The sequence below is a fragment of the Micromys minutus genome, assembly GCF_963924665.1.
Source record: "Micromys minutus genome assembly, chromosome: 28".
Lineage (NCBI taxonomy): Eukaryota > Metazoa > Chordata > Mammalia > Rodentia > Muridae > Micromys > Micromys minutus.
This window is the reverse complement of record NC_137963.1, coordinates 23,435,000-23,460,407: the sequence shown is the minus strand read 5'-3', so window position 1 is coordinate 23,460,407 and position 25,408 is coordinate 23,435,000.

Genomic DNA, 25,408 nt, shown 5'->3' with positions numbered 1-25,408 from the left:
CAGAGTACCACACCCAAACTTGTACAGTGCGGAGAGATGGAACCCAGCCTCTTGGGCAGTAGGCAAGCATCCTTAGCCCGGGCTTCCTTCCTGTCTTTCAAAGAGAGAACATTCTCTTTGTCTCTGAGTTTTCTGAAAATGAATTTCGTTGGAACTTTTGAAGTCCTCGGAAGAAAAGCACCATAACCAGAATCCTCCTGACTGGACATTAGTGCCAAGGTTTCAGTGACATCCAATACTGTAAACTATTTCCTGTGGCAGCCCTTAAAGGTCCAGTAGGAGCAAAGAATTTAAAATAATGTGTGACCATCTGTGCACAAAGGAAAATGCCTAAGGGAAAAGGGTCGTTCACATGATTTTAGGAGATTATGCTTTTATACAGTTTCCCTCATTTCCTCCATATCTCACAGCAATTCACACACACATTGTTTTTGTAGTTTGAAGGGCATGGCTCCCAAGAGTATTCCTATGAAATTCCGTTCCCAGCATCCACTTGCTGGCTTACAACCATGTGTAACACCAGTCACAGAAGACCTGACGCCATCTCTGTCCTTCATCGGCACCAGGCCGGTATATGGCGCACACACATGCATACAGGCAAAACACTCATGTACATAAATAAATCTTTTTATTTTTTAAGTCTTAAAAATAAAAGCTAACTTTTTGGGTGTCTCTAACAAGGGAGTCAGTGACATCGGTGACAACATGGAGTAGGCTACACAAATCAGGTAGTTAGCAGGCAGAGAAAGAAGACTAGGAAGAAAGAAACCCCAGGCAGAGCATCCTGGGGTTCCCACTATATGAAAACAAAGTCCTTAAAACCCAACTTGATCTGTTTAACTAAAAGCCCCCATAGGGTTAGGAGTCAGCCCCTATTCAACTCTTGCACAGACGTAATAAATGAACAAATGCAATGCAGTGGTGGCAGTATGTATATGCACTTTGTAAATCTCTACCCTCCAACCCTTGAGCCTCTGCCGAGGTCAGATGCTTGAGGTTACAGCAAGCTTGAGTCTGCTGACACTGAGTGACAGCAGGACAGCATCTTATGACACAGCTGCCAGAGTCCCATTAGAATTCAGATGAGATCACACTTAAGGAAGAAAAGAGTTTTGAAGCGGGGACCCTTCTTCCTTCCAGGGCCCCTGGTTAGTTTGTTCCTGAGCATGTTTTGAAGAGCTTTTCCTACCCCACCTTCTGATTTATAACACCTTCCCCCAAACCCCTAACCTTGTCCTAGGGAAGCCCTTTCTACACAAGTGGGAAGGCCTTTCTTCCTTACTGTTGCCCTGAAGTGCTGGACTCCGTAAGTGTGCCCTGGCTGGTTGAGGTTCTATTCTGAGATGACCCTGGGATCTTCTAATTACTCACTTGACCTTCAGGCAGCTGTGGCTGTACTGACCTTGCTAGAGAGGTTGCAGAGATACAAGATGCTTGATTTTATCATCCCACAAAGGCTTTTAAATCAAGGCTCACTGAAAGGCGGTGCTTGGAGGATAGTTTTAATACCTATCTGGCAGCCAGTCTACAAACAGCTTATTTAAAATATAGAAGATTTTTTTTTTAATAAAGATTTTCACTACATGTGTGCTTCTTGCCTGAGATACCTACTATTTGGCCCCTGATAGCTGAAACAAAATAGGACACTGCAGAAAGTTTAGAAACTTTTAGAAAAGTTTCTAAAGGGCTGGAGAGATGGCTCAGTGGTTAAGAGCACTGACTGCTCTTCCAGAGGTCCTAAGTTCAAATCCCAGCAACCACATGGTGGTTACAACCACCTGTAATGGGATCTGATGCTATCTTCTGGTGTGTCTAAAGACAGCTACAGTGTACTTATACATAAAATAAATACATCTTTAAAAAAAAAAAAAAGAAAAGTTTCTAAAAACATAAAATGATTTTTCAAAGTGAATTTGTAGTGATTAAGAAAACCTACTGGGGACAGGAAAGATGGCTCAGCCATTAAAGGCTAGGCTCATAACCAAAAATATAAGAAAGCCTACTGTCAGAACATTAGAGAATAAAATATAACTCAAAAATTTAAAAAGAAGACTAGAGAGCTATCTCAACCAGTGATGTAGTTGCTATGCAATCGTGAGAGCCTGCATTCTCATCCCCAGACACCATGTGAAAAGCCAGATGTGGTAGACCAGTAATCCCAGCACTGGAAAGGTGGAGACAGGAGATGAATGGACGCAGCTGCCTAGCCAGTCTAGCAAAATCATTAACAGACTTTGCCTCAATAAATAAGTAAATAATAAGTAAACAAATGAAGTGAAGAGAAATTGAAGACATCTGATGCTGATCTCTAAGTTCAAAAGATAGCGAGCACACACACACACTTATACACATACATGCATGGGCATACCACAGGCACACATGATTTAAATGATTGGCAACTCATCTTTTGTAAAAAGAGATGAAAAGACTTACAGTTCAAATTTGAGGCAATTTGATTCCAATACATCTTTGGATATGGGAAACGAAAACTTCAAGCCATCAGTGATCAAATCAGGAAATCCAAGGTGCCACCTTTATAGGTGGAACAGGCTTGACACCACCTAGACTCCAAATACAGTGTGATTTCTTCTTAGTAGACCAATGTGGTCCCTTCTGTATTAATGTAAATTCTATTAATATCCAAGCAAGATACAACACTGCTTCTATTCTGGCCTTGAGAAACATACAATTTCAGGGTTTTGTTACAACTGGTAACATTGAAGAACTCTTTTAGGTTCTTAGGCTACTTGATTTCTGATGTTTGACACTGAAACTTCTAAGTTTCATGAATCTGGTTCTCTTCTGGATATTCTGCCTTTTTTTCTTTAATTAATTAATTTATTTATTTTACTTACTCACTTTGCATCCCACTCACTGCTACCTCCTGGTCATCCCCTTCCACATCCTTTTCCCATCTTCCCTCTGCCCCTCTGCTTCTCCTCCGAGTCCCCCTGGTTATCCCCCTACCCTGGTACTTCAAGTCTCGGAAGCTAGATGCTTCTTCTCCCATTGAGTTATCTAACTTCCTCTCTCTGTCTCTGTCTCTCTCTCTCTGTCACACAAACACACACACACACACACACACACACACACACACACACACACACACACACACACACACTCCAGCAACTCAGCAATTGGCATTCATAGGGCTAGCTTGAAATTGTCAGTGTTAAGATTTAAACCATGAGAAATAACAAATCAGGTTTGCTTGCTTGCTTTTCTTTTTCATTCTTCGTTGCTTTGACTTTGTCTTACTTAAGAAAGCCACCTGTTAACACTTATCAGCGCAAAATGATGAAGACAGTCTGTTACATTCTCTCTCAAAAAAAAAAAAACCCCAAATGCATCATCTTCTCCTCAGTGTTCCTCTTTTGCCTTCTTACCAACATGATCATCTAGTCTTCTACTCTGGGAAATCTGTCTTGCTCAACACTTTTATCTCTGTCTTCATCTTTCTCTTCTCATTTGAAAGAACATCATGGCCAGACCAGGGGTAACGCCTACAAACCTTTTAAAGGTTTTGGTCCTTCTCCATCCCCACTATCTATTTCAAGGCTGAAATGTGGCCTTCTGGATTGAAAGGCTGCTCCTTCCTCTTCCTATTTACCCTCTCTAGAGGAGGAGGGGCAGTGGGAGGTGACTAAATCACATACAACAACAACAATAATCACCCTGTCCAGTGCCCCCACCACACCCCAGACACACACTTTCATGTGTCCTCAGCTTGAAAACAAAAAACAAACAAAACAAAACAAACAAAAAAAATTACACTCCATGTCCCTTAGGACAACCTAGGAAGCGTGTGGGGTTTGTGTGTGTATATATGTCTCTGTGTGTGTGTGCACACGTGCGTGTGTGTGCAATTTGGTTTGGTTGTTGTTGTTGTTTGAGCCCATAACAACTGAAGATCTTTGAAAGTGATTATACGTCCTGCCTCCTGCCTCATCCTTGCCTGCTCCATCCTCACCTACTCCATCCTTGCCTGCTTCTTTTTCCCTTGCTGATCTTATGGCTGCCTGCTGCTGTCTCACACACTAAATCATCTGCTTCCCAAAGTTTTAAAACCCCTTCTGTCATCTCCACCTCAGCTGGCCTATTTACACTGTTACCCTGGAATAAAGAAGAGGTTTTCAGTCACAGCATTTGCGTAGATAAGAAGACGACCTTTAAAATATCCAAATTATAAGTAAAATGTACCCCAAACTCAAACCTATCAACATGCTTCCCAACAGATTTACAAATGGCACTTACACACAAGCACCCATATGTGTGAAGAAAATAATTGTGGATTAAAGAAAGCCCAACCTTTATTATAGAAGAAGCTATGAATTTATATTTTCTCTTATTTGGAGTCCTTTCCTGACACTGAGGAATCTACATTCCTGGCAGTGATCTTGGAGATAAATGGGTGGTTTTATGACTTTGCCGAGAGAGAGAGAGAGAGAGAGAGAGAGAGAGAGAGAGAGAGAGAGAGAGAGAGAGAGAGAGAGAGAGAAATAGTTATTAAAAGACAAATCCTAAGAAAACTTCCAGATCCTATCTCATAGTTTCTGAAGAAATGAGTCTTTCCCCTTTGTCTTTGTGGATGGACCCTAGGGACCACTCCTTCCAGAGGCTGGCATTTGGTGTACTCATGGTTATTTTGGATGCTTTCTTATGGACCCTACATAGATTCTCAACTGTTTGGACAGAACAAATATTCATCCTATTTGAAGACCAACTCTCTGTCCAACTGCACTGTGTCCTCTCCCGTTTCTCCCTCTACGGCCATGGTTCTGGTGGATTGGGTTGTCCAGTAAAATCTGAGTCTTGTTTTTAGCTGGTCCCAGATTTTGTATCAGAAAGCAGTGTACTCTGTTCTTCTGGGCCTGCCCCTGAGCACATGCTAACGCTGATCTCACATGACCAATGTTTGGCTGGTTACCCACCTCAATTCAGCAAGAAGTCTGCTTGCTTAATGCTGGGGTTAGACAGCCTTGACATGGTGTCTAAATGAGAAAAGAAAGCAAAATGGAGGAGTCTAGACTTAAGATATCTAAGAAAAGTAGGTCAAAGGAGAGAGGAAAGTGGGTGTGATAAAGCCACTATATAAGGCGATCATCTATCTAACATCCTAGACTCGGACTTACTCATTTACTGGAAGAAATTTGTCCTAAGAAAACATAAAACGTCCAGTGAAGAGGCTGGAGAGATGGGTCAAGTACTTGCTGCTCGATCATGAGAAACTGAGTGTACATCCCAGCACCCACATAAAAAGCTAGGAGTGGCTGGGGTTAGGTGGGGTAGAAAGTGGAGGATCAGGGGAGCTTATCTCCACGTTCAGTGGGAGACCTTATCTTTTAAAAAAAGGTAGAGCTTGACAGAGCAAGACACCCAACATTCCCCTCTGCCTTCTACACTCGTGCGCATCCAGAAAACCAATCAATGAATTAAAAAATAGGTGTGACTCAGAACGTGCTCAATAATGTTTTCTTTGTTGCTTGTAAGAGTGAACATTTCAAAACCACTTAATCATCTAACTGCATAAAGATTCTAAATACCCTCTGCTAAATTCACATGACAGAAGGTTGCACAGCCATAAGACATTAAAATTATGTTTTTTAAAGATTACTCAAACAGGGAATCGCTCATGGTAAACATTAATTGAAAAGATAGAGCTATAGTTCTTTGCATATGTGATTCATATTTAGGAGATTTTTAATATATTTATAGGAACTTTTTGTTGAACATATTTGCATAAAAAAACACCATAAAGAGCCCCACCTAGATGTTACCAGCAGTTTTCTGTGGCTGGTAAGACGGTGTAAGATTCTCACACATATCTGCAGTTTTCAGTCTTTGTGGGATAAGCAAATAAAATTTGTAGCTAAGAAAAGTCACTATGAAAAGCCGTTTGTCGGTAGGTAGTGGGAAGAGTGAGTTTACAACTGCATAAAGAAAAACCACAGCTTACCAAATGGAAACAGTTATCCTAGCATATTTTATAGTCATGCATGTGCATTGACAAGGAGCATGAGAATCTGAAGAGACAAAGATAGTTAAAACAGGTAGCCATCTTTGGTGAGTGGGTTTATGGGTTTTCACGGTACATAGAAATGTTGAGATAATCCTAGGCCTTTGGCAGCTAAATGAAAATCCTAGGGGCTAGCAAGATGATTCCAGGGTTAAGAGCACTAGCTGCTCTTTCAGAAGAGCCAAGTTCAATTCCTAGAACCTACGTGGCAGCTTACAACTGTCAGTAACTCCAGTTCCACAGAATCCAACACCCTCACACAGACACACATGCAGGCAAACACGCCCACACACATTAAGCAAATGAGTAAATAACTCATTTTTTTAAAAAAAAAGAAAGCCCAGTATATTTAAGCCCTTTTTTTCATAACCTGGCCTTCTGATTTTTTCCCCTTCATATTTGTAGAACATACCTTCCTCATCCACTCTGGGTATTTATGTGTTGGTCATGTAAGTTGTTCCGACCACTTGGAATACATCCTGTTCCAAACATGGCAGCTGTCATCATTTCCACTGAGCTCAGCTCCCTTAACATCATTATAATCTTAAAATACATATGAGTATTCCTCAGTATCCCTAAGGATGTGTTAAGTGTGGCTCCTTCTAACATTTCTATGTACAGATTATTTTTAGTGCTGTTTACAATGAAATGGGTCAGTATGAAGTGTCCTGTTCATCAACCTCAGGAGCTAGTGTGATTGCTATGATTTTGTTAGCCACTCATATACTTATTTGTTAGCGGGAAGTCCACCATCTCTCTGTTTGAGATGCCCCCCACCCCTTACTGTCAACACTGCTTGTATAAAGCTTTGGAGGTTTAGGGAGGTTAATGGTTGGCCATATTTCTAGTGACTTGTTGTCTTATAACTTTTACAAAGCAATATGGCTAAAGACTGGCCCCACCAAACCCCACATACGTTTGTCACTCTTAGGAACAACTTCTGCACTGACCCTGATGGCAAGACACCTAACTTGAGTCACAAGGCAGCAAAAGGCGTGTCTTCAAGAGTCTTTACCTTCACCAGCAGGGAGGAGTCAGTCAGAAGCAACCTTCTTTTCAGGGGACTAAAAATGAGACCAAAGAAGACACCCAAACCCGTAAGAGCTCAAAGTTTGATCTAAGTCACTTTGTTTACTGGCCTGAACCCGGAAAATAAACAGAAGGTGCAAGATGAAACACAGCACTACGCTGGGTGGAGGTGGGTGAAGGTGGAGGGGCAATAACCAGGAAAGCCTGGGGCAGCTGGGGAAGCAAAGCATCCCTGAGTGACCTCCGTGTAACACAGGGAGAGCATTTGCAGGGCCTGGAGAATCCAGACTATGTGTTAATCATTGTTCTGAGAGCATTTGTCATCTGGTGTTCTCAGAAATGACCAGTGTGCCATTAAAAATCCAGTCACTCCAGAGTCACAGTAACTTAATTTTTTAAATAGATGCTTAAAAAGAAGCTGTTTTTAAGTCGACCATCAATTTATCCAGGTATAATTTCTACACTGGGTAAGAAATAGGCTTGTCACTTGATTCAGTCACCCTATGCAGAAAATTCTACTTTGTACTTAACAAGGGTACAATATTTGATTTGCTACTACATAAGCATTCTGCAGCTATTTTTCCCCAACCTAAGAATTTGCATCTTGTATGTCAAAAATAAATACTTAAACATATGCTTATAGCAGATTTATAACCTTCACATATTAAAAGGCACAAAGTTAGTTAAACAGAAACAACCAACTGTGGCTCAGTAGTACTGGAGTGTGTAGCTAAAACGATGTTTTGCAGTCTTCAGGCCTAACATTTTTAGAGTGGCGTGACATTTAAATAAATCTCTTTAGACTGGGGGAAATTTTTAACACAGACTTCAAAGTACGTGAGTCTCGTAACTCTGAAAGTAAAACTTTGTAGCTTTCTTTGCTCATTTCTTTCTTTGTTTGCATAGGCATGCACATGCAGTGTGTGCGTGCGTGCGTTCGTGCGTGCAGGTCAGAGCACAATTCTGGAAGTTAGTTCTCTCCTTCCACTGTATGGATTCCGTGGCTCAAACTCAGACCATCAGGCTTGGCAGCCAGAAGGAACACTTAAATATGTGTAGTACTAGTGCTCAGAGGCAAATGTTCGGACTATAACAAAGGTGTGAAATAAAAGGATTAATAGAAGAGGAGGAGGAGCTAAGCATCATTTCTAGGCCGCTATCCAGAGAGGACTTCTGTTTGTCTCTGGTGTTCCTTTCTTCAGAGTTTTTCCTGGAATAAAATGTACATTCTTGGAAACATTCTCATTTTAAAATCCATGCTACACTCTTAGCAAACTAACTTTTTCTGTATAATATCTCATGGATTCTTTTTTCTATGCAAACAAATGCAAATGTCTCTCTTTTAAATACACATCACACCATGAGGGCACACCCTGCAGTTTGTGTCTCTTTTTATACATTCACAAAAATGCAAACATGGTCTAATCTTGGCACACATACTCAAAAGATTAAAATATTTTTGAAAAAATAGGATTGCTAAGCAGTTCAATAGACAAAGGTAACATTTTTTCCTATTCTAGTACTCTTACCTTTATTTTTTTTTTATTGACTATAAATTTTCTTTTCATACATAGTTTAATTGTGGCTTTTCTACACCCTATTCCTTCTAGATCTTCTCTACCTCCGGTCCAGACAGCTAAGGAAGGAAGGAGGGAAGGAAGAAAGGAAGGAGGGAAGGAAGGAAGGAGAAAGATGGAGATAAAATAAAAGGAAACACACCCAAATAGGACATAACAAACAGAAGGAAAAAGGCCCAAGAAACAAATATAGACACAGAGACCCACTTGTAATTCTATAAAAAACGCCAAACTGGATGTTGTAATATATACCCAGGGGTATATATTATGTGTAAGGTAAAAAGAGAGAAAAGAATGAAAATAAAGATTAAAAATGAGAAAAACCCTGACATTATGAGGCAATAAACCTCCAACAATGCCACTGTGTTTGTGTTCTGTTGGCCATCCCCTGCTGGGCATGCAGCCTACCCACAAGAGTAGTTTGCTTCCACATTGCTTCCGGGCTAGGGAGAGTTACTTCTGGGTTACTCTCTGCGTATTATCTGACTGGCTCTCGGTATCTGTTCCCATCTGCTGCAGAGGGAACCTTCTCTGGTGATAACTGAGCAAGACACTGATCTATGAGAACAGGAAAATGTCATTGAAAGTTTTTTATTGCTGTGGTTTATTGTTACTGTTGTTTTTAGAACTGTAGTATTTGGTTTTACCATAGGTCCCTGGACTATCCAGTTTCAGGTTCTTGATTGCTCAAGTAATGTAGGTATGGATGAGTTCCATCCAAGAGACCCACAGAGACCCACAGCCAGACAACTGAGAGACCTTGGGAGAAAGAGCATAAGAGCCAGAGGGGATGGAAGACACCAAGAAAACAAGGATCTGTAATTTAAAACAATTAATACACCTTAGGTCGAAGCAGATATCGGTTGGTCACCCCCACAAGCTTTGTGCCACCATTGAACTGGCCATCTTGCCGGCAAGACACCATTTTAGTTCATCAGGACTGTTGTTTACACTTCTCCTTTGGTAGCTTGCAGAGTGCCTTCCTTTACTAAAGGCTACTGAAACTTTAATTTTTTTGTGCCTACCGCTAAATTACCCTCCACAAAAGTTAGCATTAGAGAATCTTCTCATGCAGAGTGTGAGAATGGCTGCACTTAAAGTGGGGCACGTATCGGATGGTTTCAGTTGTCCTAGAATAAACACACTTCTCTTGTGGCACACAGTTCTGTGCATGTTAACACGTACATTTGTGCTGTCATCACCCAAATCAAGATACAGACCCTCACCGTCCAGGAGAGGGATCACTGGGTCATGTAGGAGCTGCATGTCTAAGCAACTACCAGGCTATTGCACCGTTGTGTAATCTCGCTGCCTGTGACAGAGATGTCAAATGCTGTCCCCTCTGCCTTCATGTTTTCATTGTTTTCCTGTTTGGTCATTCTAGTAGATATACAGATGTATGACTTGCTTCTCTTCCCTCTACTATGTGCAACATAATTATCATCATTTTGGTCTATTTTTCTTCCATTGCTGGTAGGATGGAACCTCTTCTTGCATGTGCTGCTTTTCACCCAGTGTTCATCCTTTTGTTGTTCAAAGCTCTTGTCAAGTGAAGCGTTTTAATTCCTGACTTTTACATATGGTGCAAATAATTTGTCCAGATTGTCATTTTTCTATTAATCTTAAAACCCCTTCCTTCAGGGTTATTGGCTTTGATGTTAACAGATTCCATCCACACTTCAAGATTATAGAAATATTCGAGCAAGTATTCAACAGCTTACAAAGATGACTCAACATTCTATGTTATTGTCACCAGTTGTCTGCCCTTGTTGGGGCTAGCCCTGGGGTACTTGGCTGCGTTCACTGCTGCTGCAAACCTTTTCAAACCATGTTTCCCTACAGTGGGTACTGCTTCGTGTGTTACAACAAAACAGCATCCAAAATGAGCTCCAGAGATGTGAAGGAAACTAAGATACATTATGGGTAGGGAGATAGTTCCTGTACATGATGGGAAGGATTGGGGGTAGTGGTAAGAAATACTATCCCCACCCCAAGGAAAAAGAAAATGGTCCTTCCAATAAACAAATGACATCATAGATCCCAAAATCAATTTCAGTGTGTATATGGTAAATATGCAGAGCTAAGCAGAGAGTCTGGACCCAAAGTGACCTCGGGACAAAGGGGTAGACAGAGATGCTCCACACAGGAGTCAGTGTTCGGAAGAAGCAAGGAAATCAATGACAAATCAAAAGGAAAATACTAAGATGCAAGGTGGGGAAAACGCAAAAGGAAAAGAGCCCAGGAAAGAGATACTGGGAGCTGGGGAAGTAGCTCAGTTGGCATCATATGTGCTGAGCAAGCATAAAGACCAGAGTTCATCCCTAGGTAAAAATCCATAATGGTAGCTGGTGTTGACAGACAGTTCCCTATGGATTCCTAAGACTTGTGGGCTTAATCAGGTAAGTTCTGAGCCAATAAGACAGTGTCTTGAATGACAATATGGAAGGCTCTGGAGGAACCCCATCCAAAGTTGACCTCTTGCCTTAATACCTACATTCACATGTGTACATGCACACCAACACACACACACACACACACCACATTTTTACAAAAGCACTGGAGCATAACACAACAAGAGTAAGAATGTCTCTAAAGAAAATGCCTAGATGTTAATTCACTGCAGTAGAAGAGGAACCCACAAGAAGAAGGAGGAAAGAAAAGAAGTTGCTGCTTTCATGAGATCAGGGAGATTAGGCTGTAGCAAGTGTGCTTCCTAATTGTAACTCTTTAGTAAAGTCAGCCAGTTGACTTTCTGTATGTTATAAATCAATGTTTCTAAACCCTTTCCAATGTTAAAGACTCTAAGAGCTTCAGCCAAGAGTATTTCTTAACTCCTGCCATAACCCTGACAGGACTGAGAGCCACCCCTGTCACAGGCTTCTGCACCCAGTGTGGACGGATGTGACAGGAAGGAGCCTATGACCATTCCTGAAAATAAAAGTTTGGCCTGGAACTTATCAGCATGTTTATTGTCACAATGGTTGCTTAACTCATATGTGATTGCTGTTGTTGTCAATGAAAATATTTATTAAATACTGACGAGTTTTGAAATAGTCAAGATAAGCAAAAGGATTAAGAAAAATTATCAGGATATTTACAGCCCAAAGTCAGATTATTTATGTAAATTCAAAGCTTGAATTTATGAATGTTTATAATTTTCTAATGGATATTTCTTTTTCAAGAAAACATTTTTAGTACCCCACTAACAGGCTGAAAATAGTAGTAAATCTATTATTTGATGTTAGGTAGCTCACAGCTTGGATGTGGAAGACAAGGTAGACTTACCAGAGCTATGCTAGTATGTAGCTTTCACATGTATCCAGGAAGCAACAACTTAATCTGAAAGGTCTGAGAACATTTCCAAGAAGAAGCTGACAAGAAGCTCAGTCTAGGTAGCCGAGCATGTCTCCAGACTTGGAAGGACTTTCCAGGAAGTGTAAAGGCAGAGAAGCAAAGGGTTGAGTAGGACAGGGTAGACACAGAGCAGGCTGTTTACTGAGGCTGTAGCTCAGGAGGGTCCCTCAGTGGGAAGTGGAGGCAGATGAGGTCCAGCTCAGGAATGCTGCAAAGGGTGGTGGGGAGCTGAGGTTAAACAGTCCACTTCCCTCTTAGCTGCAGCATGCCTGAACTCCAAGAGCCCTGGTTTTTGTTGTTGTTGTTGTTGTTGTTTTCCTCACATGAGTAGAAATATTTGTTTATGAGGCAGTAGTGTAGCTAAGCGTGAGCATTCTGAATCGCCGTGGTCTTGTTTCTTATCCCATCCTCAGTTTTTAAACTGAGGGACTCTAGACAATCTACTCACTATCTCTCTGCCTCAGTTTTCCCATTCATAAAGCAAAGATAATAATAGCGCCTGCCCCATAGCTTCTATTATCAAGCTAATCTATGTAGAAAGACTTAGCACACGGCTGCCAAGTACTTGGTAACCAATTAAGTATAGATATAATTATAAAGTACTCAGATATTCCAAAATTAATTATATAAATTCTAAAGTTTCCATATAAGACAGGTGAGTTGGCTCAGTAGACAAAGCTGATGACCTGAGTTCAATACCCAGGACCAGGAGATAGAAGGAAAGAAATGGCTCCTATAAGTTATATACTGACCTCCATACTTGGGACCCACATAGTGATAGAAAGAGAGAACCAAGACCTTGAAGTTGTTCTCTGACCTTCCAATGTTGGCCATAACGTGTGTGTGTGTGTGTGTGTGTGTGTGTGTGTGTGTGTGTGTGTACATACATACACTTCAAAATGTAATAATTTGATTTTTAATAGTTTCTTTTTCACCATGTGTAACTTTAATTTCTTCAAACTATTTAACTTTCAACCTTTTTAACTTTCCTTGTAGCCCACCGCCCACCAGAGGTAGCAGAAAAGAAAGGATATGGGGAAGTGGACATGTTTAGAAAGGTTCTTTGGGGAAACTCCTGTCTGTTGTCTGGAAATCAGCAGTTCAGTTCACGGGTTAACTGCGGCAGTTTGATCCACTCACAAACACCTCGTGGACACACCAGTTCAGTAGAATCAGGTTAGCAACAGCGGAGACACGGTCTAGCAGAGACAGCCAGGCCCCAGCCTCAGCTCAAGTCAGCAGGAGGGACCAACAGGAGCACCAGAAGTTCTCAGTTGTGCCTCTCTCAGGGAAACAAAGATCAGTGAAGACGTGAGACCCACAAGCCAAGCTCTGTCTCCATCACTCAGTGAAAGTTTCTTTATATCCTACAAACATCACATATCCTCCATGTGCCCTGCCTTAGCACAGGTCTTACCTCAGCACATGCATTCAATCAGCCTGAGTCCTTAGAAGCAGCAAAAAAAAAAAAAAAAAAAAAAAAAAACCTGAAGCACACCACCAAAAGTTTTTTTTTTTTTTTTTTTTTTGTTTCTTTCTAGGGTGTTCCAACAAATGTAGCTCAACTACATAATGTAAGTTGAACCAATACATGTGTGTCATTAACAAAGAATCCTCCGTCACGTGTCCTTTCACGTGTTTGCTTTAGCAGAACATCCTCTTTCCTGTGTCTGCTTCAGCAAAATGTTCCTTAGCCTTTCACACCTGTGTCCACTTTAACAAAATGTTCCTTCACGTGTTTGCCCAGGAAAACACCATACAACCAACTTTCCAAAAGACCCTTACATTTCCTCTTCAACCATGTTCTTTTCTCACTGGCTCTCTGATTTGGTCACATGAGATTTTTATTTTTCCTTCTCAGTTCTGCCATCCTTAGGAACTATTTCTAAACTAGAGCCGCATTGTCTGATTGGTCCAGAGTGATCTGCATCCAGGCTGGCTGGTAATCAGAAACAAGTGGAGAGATTATGATCTGGGCCACCAAGTTCAGCTGGGCCACCCCAGCATGGCCTGCACCGTCTAGGGCTCCCAGATAACGCCAGCACAAAAGTAGCCGATCCGACTCTAGAAAGCTGGGCATTCTAATATCACACCCGCCCTGGGGGCATTCTGTTAAATGTTCCGATGCAGCAACCAGCCAACTCGTGTGGAGTAAAAATAATAAAAAGATGCCAGTCATAAATCCTGGGAGAGAAATCAGAGACCGGGCAGGGAGTAAGCAGATAGCTGTAAGGGGCACGTTGAAGTTCCTTCCAAACTAACCACAGATGGTTAGCTGCCAGTTTGGCAAACTGTTACATAGTCAAATGTGTGACTTAGGGTGAGCTGGTTCTAGGACAATGGAACACATTCAGAACTGTCATGTGCATATTTAAGGTAAAGTCTCCATGCTGACATTCATGCAGAAACAATCTCTAATGCTTCTCTCAGAATTCCAGTGTCTAGCCATCATGAACATTTTACCCTAGAGCACAGTTTTTAAAAATGATTTTAAAGATGACCTCTGGCCCACAGGATGACAGTGAGAGCATTCCCTGGCTCAGTGGTCCCATAAAGTACATTCTGGCAGAATGACTCTGATAACCTTGGCATTGAAAAGCCTTGACTGTCACTTTGCACAATGAGCACATGTGAAGGTGAAGGAAACTGAGGCACTGAGGAGCCACGTGATAGGTCCAAGATTATGGAGAGCCACAAGTAGAGCCCAGAACACTTGGCTGCCAAGCCTTCTGCACAACAGAATTATCAAGTTATGCGAATGCCTATAAGCTCATAGCAAACAGCCCCCTGCAAAGCAGTCTGGGCTCAAAGGCTCAAGGCTACATAGATTATGAAAAGTCAGCTGTGTCTCTACCTCCTCAGGAAATTCCATTACTAAGGAATTTCTCCCCTCCTAAAGACTTCCTTCCTTGTGGCCTCCTATTTTTTCCTATTCAGAGACATCTGCGGCCAATGTCTGTACATACAAGCAGGTATGTATAGACTGCTTCAGCAAAGGTGCCCTTCGTGCCCGGCAGACAGTGCAGTCCTGCTGGGGCTCCCCGTGTATCTGCATGTCCCTGCCCCGGGCTCAGGGCTGGACAAGCACTCTGGCCTATGGATCAGGGTGAAGGCTGGGATAAGGGCGGAGAGCACTTGCCAGTCGCTGAGTGTTACCTTTGATCATGTTGCTCTTGACGCAGGACTTTCTAACATGCCCCAGTTTCCCCGACTGCCACACCTCTGCCACCTGCCTGAAACCTTTCCATAGAGATTCACAACCAGACCCTGAGCCGTGGAACTGCAGCGAGGCTGAAATTGAGAAATTTGTAGCGACTCTCTGGGTGAGCCATTCCTACCTGTCCTCCCATAATCTTTATTCCTTCTATATCACACCAGATGTACACACACACACACACACACACACACACACACACACACACACACACGTAACACTTCATATCTTATTCCTTGGTTAACTCCTGCCCCCCAAAATCCAAATATAAGTATGAACTTGTAAAAAAACATGTGTTGGTGTATTTTTGGTCTCTTTTATTGTGTTTTATCACCTACCTCCTTTCCAGCCTTCATTCCTCCATAATCCCCTCCAAACCCCCAACACTAGGTAGGAAAGAAGGTTAGAGGGGATAATGAGACATAGACCTCTAGAGGCTCCTGCCTGCTGACTATGGACATAGAGTTACTTGGAACAAGTCCAGTCTTTGTTGTCAGAATATCTAACAGTCCAGCAAACCAGCAAACCAACAATCCAGCAACAGCAAATGCAACAGCAAACACAGCGGCAGGACGAATCGGCAGCAAGGGGAGGGAGCAACAGCTGCCTTCCTCTTCTTCACAGCACCTGCAGCCCGTCCAGAGCTCTGCCATTTATTCCTTCTCCAGAGTCCCCAGACTCAAACTGTCTGCATCTGGCAAGGATCATGCTGCTAGTAGAGCAGGAGACAGTCATAGGGAGTGGCCGTGGACAAACTGAAGCAGCCACACATCCCACACCTGGGATTAAAACAAAAACCATATTCACATAACATAACTGGATTTTTTTAAGAAACCAAAATTCTCATTACAGATGTCTTTGAAAGTATAATTAATTAATTAATCAATTAATTAAAACAAAAATGCATAAACCCGAGCACCAGGGGCTTCGAAGCTCAAGTCTTTGCCACTATTTAAACCATGGCAAGAGTATGACAGGCTTACATAAATCACTGTCGCGTGCACTAGGGCTGGGGCCAAGTAATCTTGAAGCAGTTCCTGCCTTTCTTTGGAGCCTCCCAGAAGCAGAGCTGAGAAGGAACAGGCATGAAGACTATAATGAAATGCCTCTGGGAAGCAGGTGGGAAGAGGGAAAGGCCAGTAAAAGCCATCATTGTACTCAGACTATGTCCCTCGAAACACATGTGTTGGAAACTTAATCCATAGTGTGACAAAGCTGTGAGGTCAGGACTCCTGGGGGTGTGGAAGTAATGAAGGCTCTGCCATCATGCATGGGTTCACACCAGTATGAAAGTCCCTTGCATTCTTTATGTTCCTTTGACACAGGAGGACAGAAAGAACAAGAGTCACTGTTACCTGAATCGAGCTCCTATGGAGCCTGCACCCACCTCCGTCTGGAAGCACAAATGAACTACAATGTAGCCTGAAAGGTCTGAGAACATTTCCAAGAAGAAGCTGACAAGAAGCTCAGTCTAGGTAGCCGAGCATTTCTCCAGACTTGGAAGGACTTTCCAGGAAGTGTAAAGGCAGAGAAGCAAAGGGTTGAGTAGGACAGGGTAGACACAGAGCAGGCTGTTTACTGAGGCTGTAGCTCAGGAGGGTCCCTCAGTGGGGAAGTGGACAGATGAGGTCCAGCTCAGGAATGCTGCAGAGGGTGGTGGGGAGCTGAGATTAAACAGTCCACTTCCCTCTTAGCTGCAGCATGCCTGAACTCCAAGAGTTTTGTCTTCCTTTCTCCACATGAATGGGGTGGAGGCGGGGAAACCCTTTTTTTTTGGAAGTGGGAGCTTTTGAGGTTGTGGGAGCAGAGAAGTCCCTTATCCAGTTACTTTGCTGTTGAGACCTCCTTCTTGCTCCCAAGATGATGCCTTGCTATTGCATCCTCCGGTGGGATGAACAGCATCTGAATCACGTGACATTCATGGGAGAGGAGATATATGCCCACTGTTTGTATGATGGAGAGGTTTTCTCCGTGTACTTATCTATGTTGCCCACCATGGAAATAATCACAGACTTGCCTTTGAACCTGTGGTGTTAGCATGAACAGACCTGCCTCTGAGAACCACTTTGTAATGTTTTCCTTTTACAATCTACCCTAGCTGAAGGGGGAGTGCTCCTTAAGGAGTACAAAAGCTAATAACAACAATTTGCTAATCAAAAGCAACATTCCTAATTTTTCTGACAGCTTTCTGGACCCTTGCTTTGCTTGAGTTAACTTATAATTTTCTCTTGCCAACTTCCTTCCAAGAATATTACCAATCACCTGCTGTGGTGTATGAAATATTGGCTTCCCTTCCTTACCAAAGGCTGTTTCTCATGATTATGTCAGGGGTTATTTGTGTATGTTTGCAGGTGGAATATTTACAAGGTAATGCTTTCAGGAAGACTAGAAATCATACCCTTTGGTGCAGTATATATTTCTTTTGTCTTCATCACACAAACAAAAACATCTCTAGGGAGAATCACGATGTCTGGTTTTCAGTGGGGTCAAACCCAATCCAGACAGCTGTGCATTGGATACTGAAGGATGCTGGGGTGGGCATGGGAGTGTCTGTGCTTCCTTCCATACCTAGAAATGGCAAGCAGAGGAATCCTAGAGCTAGAGCTTTGTCAGAGAGAATAAGAAGCAAAAACAAACAAACAAACAAAAAACAAAATAAAAAACCCAACCACAACAACAACTAAACAAAACAACAACACAGAAAACAAAAATATTGCTAATTTGAATTTATTTGGGTAGTTGTTGGGTGAGTCAGCTCATAGCAGGAAGAGGGGAGTTGTGTACATGTCCACTGAGAAATATCTTTGGCAGGATTCTGTCATCATTTATGACTCAGATTCCAGGATCCACTGAGGAGGGATGGGGGACTCGAGTGAAGGTGCATGAAAGAAATAACACACCATCAAAACAAAGTGTTCAGCTCTTCAGCAGTAATCAATATATTCTTTGATTACTACTGTTAGCACCAGTGCCTGCAACGAGCAGTTCCCACTTAGAGGGAGGTAAACAGCATCGCACAAGGCATTACTTATAAGTTTGTGGTGATGATGTCATATCTACTGTGCTACCAGTGATACAGAATCACAGCTCACAACCACGTATAGGGCATAAGATTTGATGAAGATTAAAAAATGACTGTCCATCAGGGAAATGCAAATCAAAACAACCCTAAGATTCCACCTCACACCAGTCAGATTGGCCAAGATCCAAAACTCAGATGACAGCAGATGCTGGCGAGGCTGTGGAGAAAGAGGAACACTTCTCCACTGTTGGTGGGGTTGCAAGCTAATACAACCACTCTGGAAATCTGTCTGGCGATACCTCAGAAAATTGGATATAGTACTACCTGAAGACCCAGCTATTCCACTTCTGGGCATATACCCCAGAGACACTTTAATACACAACAAAGATATATGCACCACAACGTTCATAGCGGCTCTATTTATAATAGCCAGAAGCTGGAAGGATCCCAGATGTCCTTCAGAAGACGAATGGATACAAAAATTGTGGTACATATACACAATGGAATACTACTCAGCCACCAGAAACAATGACTTAACCAAATTCTTAAGAAAATGGCTGCATCTAGAGAAAATCATCCTGAGTGAGATAACCCAGTCACAAAAGAACAGACATAATATGCAGTCACTGATAGTGGGATGCTAACCCCAGAGGCTTGCACTCCCCCAGAAACAACTCACAGACTGTATGAAGTCCAAGAAATAAAGAAAACAAAAAATATACATATATTCACAAAACAAGAAGACTTTGACTATTTCCATGTTGCGTTTTGTTTTACATGTACTTTACGCTTATTGTAACTAGTAGGTTTTCAATGCATACTGTCAAGCCCTTGAAAAAAATCAAGTACTGACTAAAAAATATATTCACATGGTTTTATGTAAAATTTATTTTAATGTCTGAAAAAACAGTACTGACAAAAATGTATAATTTTAAGCAAAAAATGTTTAAAATCTGTACATTTATCTTTGTTTTGCAAAATAAAATCGTTAAAAAAAATGACTGTCATTGGCTAATTCATTTGCTATGCTTTCTTTTGTTTTATGAATGGCCCCATAGATCCATATGTTTGAATGCTTCCTCACCAGTTAGTAGAACTATTTGGCTATTTGGGAAAGGTTAGAAGGTATGGTCTTGTCGAAGAAGGTCTGACACTGGGGATTGATTGGCTTTGAGGTTTCAAAAGCCCATTCCAGGCCTAGGCCCTCTCTGCCTGCAGATCAAGATGTGAGCTCTCAGCTACTTCTTCAGCAGCATATGCCTGCCTGTCTGCCTGTTTCCTGTCTGACCCTGTCTGCCTGCCTGTCTGCCTGTTTCCTGTCTGTCCCTGTCTGCCTGCCTGTCTGCCTGTTTCCTTCCTGTCCCTGTCTGCCTGCCTGCCTGCCTGCCTGTTTCCTGTCTGTCCCTGTCTGCCTGCTTGTCTGCCTGTCTGCCCCTATCTGCCTGCCTGTCTGCCTGTCTGCCTGTCTACCTGTCTGCCTGCCTGCCTGTTTCCTGTCTGTCCCTGTCTGCCTGCCTGTCTCCCTGTCTGTCCCTGTCTGCCTGCCTGTCTCCCTGTCTGTCCCTGTCTGCTTGCCTGTTTGCCTGTCTACCTGTCTGCCTGCCTGTCTGCCTGTTTCCTGTCTGCCTGCCTGTCTGCCTGTTTCCTGTCTGTCCCTGTCTGTCTGCCTGTCTACTTGTGTGTCTACTTGTGTGTCCCTGTCTGCCTGCCTGCCTGCCTGCCTGTCTACCTGTCTGTCCCTGTCTGCCTGCCTACCTGTCTTCCTGTCTGTCCCTGTCTGCCTGCCTGCCTGCCTGCCTGTCTACCTGTCTGTCCCTGTCTGCCTGCCTGCCTACCTGTCTTCCTGTCTCTCCCTGTCTGCCTGCCTGTCTGCCTGTCTTTCTGTCTGTCCCTGTCTGCCTGCCTGTCTGCCTGTCTTTCTGTCTGTCCCTGTCTGCCTGCCTGTCTGCCTGTCTTCTTGTCTGTCCCTGTCTGCCTGCCTGCCTGCCTGCCACACAATCTATTTGATGATAGTCATGGGCTAACACTCTGAAACTACAAGCAAGCCCTCAACTAAATGCTTTCTTCTAAAAGTTGCCTTGGTCATGGTGGCTCATCACAGCAATAGAACAGTAACTAAGACAACTGAACTATACATGACATTATTATTTAAGAGTTTTTTTACTGGCTAGTTTAATGTAAACTTGATATAAGATAGAGTCATCAGAGAGGAGGGAGTCTCAGTTGAAAAGATGCCTCTGTAAGGTATTTCCTAATTAGTTTTTGATGGGGGAGGGTACCCAGCCAATTTTGGGTGTTGCCATCCCTGGGCTGGTGGTCCAGGGCTCTGTAAGAAATCAAGATGAATGAGCCATGAGGAACAAGACAATAAGCAGCACTTCCATGGTTTTTACATCAGCCTCTGCCTTTAGGTTCCTGTCTTCTTTGAGTTCCTGTCTGGACTTTTTTTTACAACACCGTGGGCATGTAAGTTTAATGAACACTTTCATCCTCAACTTGCTTTGGTCATGGTGTTTCGTTTCAGCAAAGTGACCCTAACTAAGGCAGAGTTATCTCCTACTTTAAGTTGGTATGCCAAATTCTGTATTCCAGGTGAAGCCAACAGCATCCTTACACATTTTTATATTTAACATAGCTCTCAGTTCCTTCAGGAGGCCATTTCTAGTGACTGACCTATAACACCCAGGTACCCTCTATGATATTCACACAAGGTCCAAATTGCCCAATGAGGCAGGTTTTAAAATGCATCCTCATCAGTAAGTAGCACACAGTGGTACATTGTATCAGCTTCCAGGGTTAGTAAGGTTATTTGGTTTTCCATAATCAATCGGGTCCTGGGTCTATGGATTTTGCTTCTCCTTCCTTCTTCACATACTCTGCAAACATTTGAGATGCTGTTCTGTACTAGCTCAAAGCTGAACTCCCGAAAAACAAAAAAGATCAGGGCAAGTTCTCTTCCTCAGGAAACTTGAAAATGTTAGCTATTTGAAGGAACGTCTTAGAATGAAATGGGGAGAGATCACATGAGATTTTTTTTTATTGATGTTTTAATAAATCTCAAAAGGAATGAGTTTCATAGTCTTTAATGCGGACACTGAAGGAACACAATGCAATAGTATTTCTTTAGTCAAGTTAGGCAAAGCACAGTATTTATTAAACACTATTCAGTCTCCTCCACAACACCCACGATCATGACTCAGTGCTAAGCAGTAGCAGGACATCACCTTCAAGCTAATTTTCATAATTTTAGCTATAAGGAACAAGTCAGACAGGGAGAGGCAAAGCTCCTTTTCTTGGGGCATGAGTAGAAAAGGACTCCAGATGCCTTTTGGTTTGATCTGCTCCATAAGCCACACAGCACTCCCTAAGGAAGCTTTGCAAATACCCTGAGTTTGCACGAGGTACTATTTGAAAGCCATATGTTGAACAGCCTCTAAATTTGGCACAGGAGGGCATGGGAGAGGAGGGAATTCGAGGAGGGATAACGACTTGTTGCTCACATAGCGCTGGGAAGTGCCATTCAGGATACCAGAGAATAAAAGTCACCATCAGTCTTACCCAGCAGTGACCTCTGAGATCTGCAGCAATGACCTGCCTGGAAGTTTTCTTCACTTGGTGCAATAGTGGCAAAAAATGTCATGGGAATAACCAACAACTTTCTGCTTCAGTTTAAGGCCTTCTCCATAAGATAAAATCTATATGGGGCATGGTAACTGGTCCAAAAATCTGCGGCTATACAGGTCATAGGCCTTCAGAGAGACCCTGTAATTGTTATTCAGAAAAATAGATATAGTATTAAAAACTTCTAATGAGTTATAGTTATTTTCAGAGGTTAATGCATCTCTCAAATCCCATCTGAGGAACTTTTTGATGATAAGCACAGAATCCTACAACTGGTCAATGTACAAACTGTGGAATGTTCAGCCAAAAACAAGATGTCTGTTTTATATCCCTTTTCCCCAAAGCTTAGGGGTCATTGTGGAAGAGGGAGAAGAAATATTCTAAGAGCAAAAGGTGGTGGATGGCAAGAAGAGTTCTTTTCAGATATAATAAGGCATCTGCACATTGAACTCAGAGCAGTTTTGTAGCATGCAAAAAACCTGCACAAGGTCAAGCCAGACAAAATCCCTGCTTGGAACCTGGATATGGGCATGAAGTTCCACCCTTAGCTGAAGAGTTATTGGCAATTGATTGCAATTGTAAAAGAGTTGGAGTCTGTTTTCTTCCATAATGCGGCCCCTGTTAGGTCAACCATGGTCTAGTAAAAGGTCACACATCCAAGAGCACATAAACAGCACAAATTCAAGTTGGTAGGCTAGGAAAAAAGAAAGAAGAAGAGGAACAGGACATAAAATTAGGTGGGTAAGGAAGGTGATATAATCTTGGAGAAATTGTGGGAGGAGTAAAAATGATCAAAAACATTTTATGAAATTCTTAAGGAACTAATAAAATGCAAACAAACAAATTAATCTCTGAAAATGTAATTCCCTCCTGCTCTAAGAGTAGACAATGTAGACATCTCACTTCACTGATGTTGGAATAACTTCGAAGCTCAGGTTCTCAAAGAGCTAACCTGTACTACAATTTCTGTTTACCTTCTCTAGACTGTGAGCTGTTTTTGAGCATAGTTTAGGTCTATTCAACATTGTGCCTTCAATTCTAGTCACAAAGACTGGTCCAAAGCAGGTGACAAGAGTAGATATGAAAACATAGATTTCCCTCTTCTTTAGAAGAAGCTACTCTGATTAGTGGGGCAGAAACATGCCCTGTGAGCAGCTTCTCACTACATTCTATTCTGAACATGCGTATAAGTGGGTGTGCATTAAAGTGTGTATACATATACACTACACACATGTACATACAGCACACACACCTTACCCTTATCTGGGCAAGAGCCATGGCTATAATGTAGACTATTGTACCCTTCATATCTTGAGTTTTCAGGCTTCTAGTTACACTTGTTTATACCCCTGGGAAGCTGTTTATCTTATCTTCCCTCCTATTCCCAGCCTTTTCTCCTCTCTCATGCTCAAGGTGGACATGAGCCTGTCTTAGTCAGCGTTCTATTGCTGTAAAGAGCCATGTAAAGATCATGGCATGAGAGCTCATAGAAAACATTTACTTGAGGCTTACTTACGGTTTCGGAGGTTTAGGATATTGTCATGGCAGGGAGTAGTATGGTACTCAGGAATAAATGGTGCCAGAGTAGCTGAGGATTTTACATCTGTATCTGCGGGCAGCAGGAGAAGTGAGGGAGACACTGACTGGCTTGGGCTTTTGAAACCCAAAGCCTCAGTGACACACTTCTTCCAACACGACCACACCTTCTAGTCCCCCTCAAGTAGTGCCACTTCCTGACAACCAACCATTCATGCTCAAAGTCGTGAGCCTAGACCACCACATACCTATAGCTGCCTTTCTCATATTCTAAACTTTTTATGCCTTCACTAAATTGATCTGCTCCAGTGTACTGATGTCTCTCCTACAGTCAGACCTGTGGTGCTAAAAATAGGACCTACTGAGGGTGTGACTACAGAAAGAGCACTGGTGAGGACAGTGACCTAGCATTTCCATCTGATAAAGATAATATTCCACCGTCCAGCAGCTGTGTTAACATAGGTGGTTCACATTACAGATGGAGCTGATCAAAATGCCTTCATCTTCTGTGAACAAAAGGAAATAAATTTTCTCTCACATTAGACTTGCACATTAAAAAAAAAAGACATGTAGGCTTAGTGTTGTACAATCATCATCATCACCAAAAATCAATGGTGCTCTAGCTTGGTACACATTTTCTTCTTTAGAAAAATGTTGCCTTGGGGTTGGTGAGATGGCTCAGCAGGTTAAGGCACTTGCCACCAAGCCTGACAACCTGAGTTCGAGCCCCAGATCGCACATTGTGGAAAGAAAGAACTGACTCCAGCAAGTTGTCTTCTGACCTGCACATGTGAGCCATGATATTCATACCAAACACACACACACACACACACACACACACATTAACTTAGGGAACTGGAGTAACATGCTTGCTGCACAAATCTGAGGACCTTCATGTTAATTCTAAACACCACCACAATAAAAAGGACATTGTGGTGTACCTGTGACCCCAGCACTGGAGAGTTGGAGACAGGAGGATCCCTGGAGCTTGCTGGCCAGCCTAACCAAATTAGCAAACTCCAGATACAAAGAGAGCCTCCATCTCAAAATATAAGGTGGAAGACTGGCTGAGGAGGACCTCAACGCCAACCTTTGGCCTTCGTATGCCTGCACGCATTAACCACTTGTTGAAACAGCAGAATATCTGTTATTCCGTTGTGTTTTCTCTCATCTTGTCCCCAAGGAAACACTTTACACAGACTGAAATTAAGACACAACGATTTTAAGAAATCCCTTCCCTGTCTGTGTCAACCCTGTCAGGAAACAAGGTTAGCTCACCATGGCTTGCTGTCAGCAAACCTGCCCTGTTTTCCTTGTGAGGTGTTTGCAAGCTATCTGTTCATCTTCTGACACCAAAGCTAAAAGAACATTCTCACTGGGTTTGAGAATTTACTTTTTACCTTTGAACAGGTCAGTTTTATTTCATGGGGAAAGTGAGTTTTTTCTTTATTTTTGTTAGTAATGCATGACAGACTTGGCAAATATTTGCATATGGATACTCTATCATGGAAAGGCAAGGTGGTAGCAATCCCAGCACTTGGCAAATAGAGGCAAGAGAATCGGGAGTTCAAGTTCATCCTCGAATACATAAATACCAAGCTTTAGCCCAGCTACATAAAACCCTGTCTACAACAAAAACAACAAATGTATAAGCACTAGCCATGGCTCTGATTGTATCACAACTTGAGAAGAAAATATGAGGATGTTACCCAGAGCCATTATGCCATGTGTCCATTACTGTATTTGATTCCATTTCCCATGAACCCTTACTGATAACACTGGTGATGAGTGCAAACCATCAGCCACGCTCAGTGGTTTGATGCAAGTGAGTTATGCATTGAGAGGAACAGCTAGATGAATGATACCGTTTGAATATTGCTTGAGGCATCCCTAAATCTGTGTGTGGAGCCCTTAATCCCCAGTGCAAAAAAAATGTCTGCGAAGTGGGAAGTACTAAGAGCTGATTAGGTAATGAAGACTCTGCTTTCATGAATAGGTTGATGCCATCATCTGGTCCTGATAAAATGATAACTTTGCAC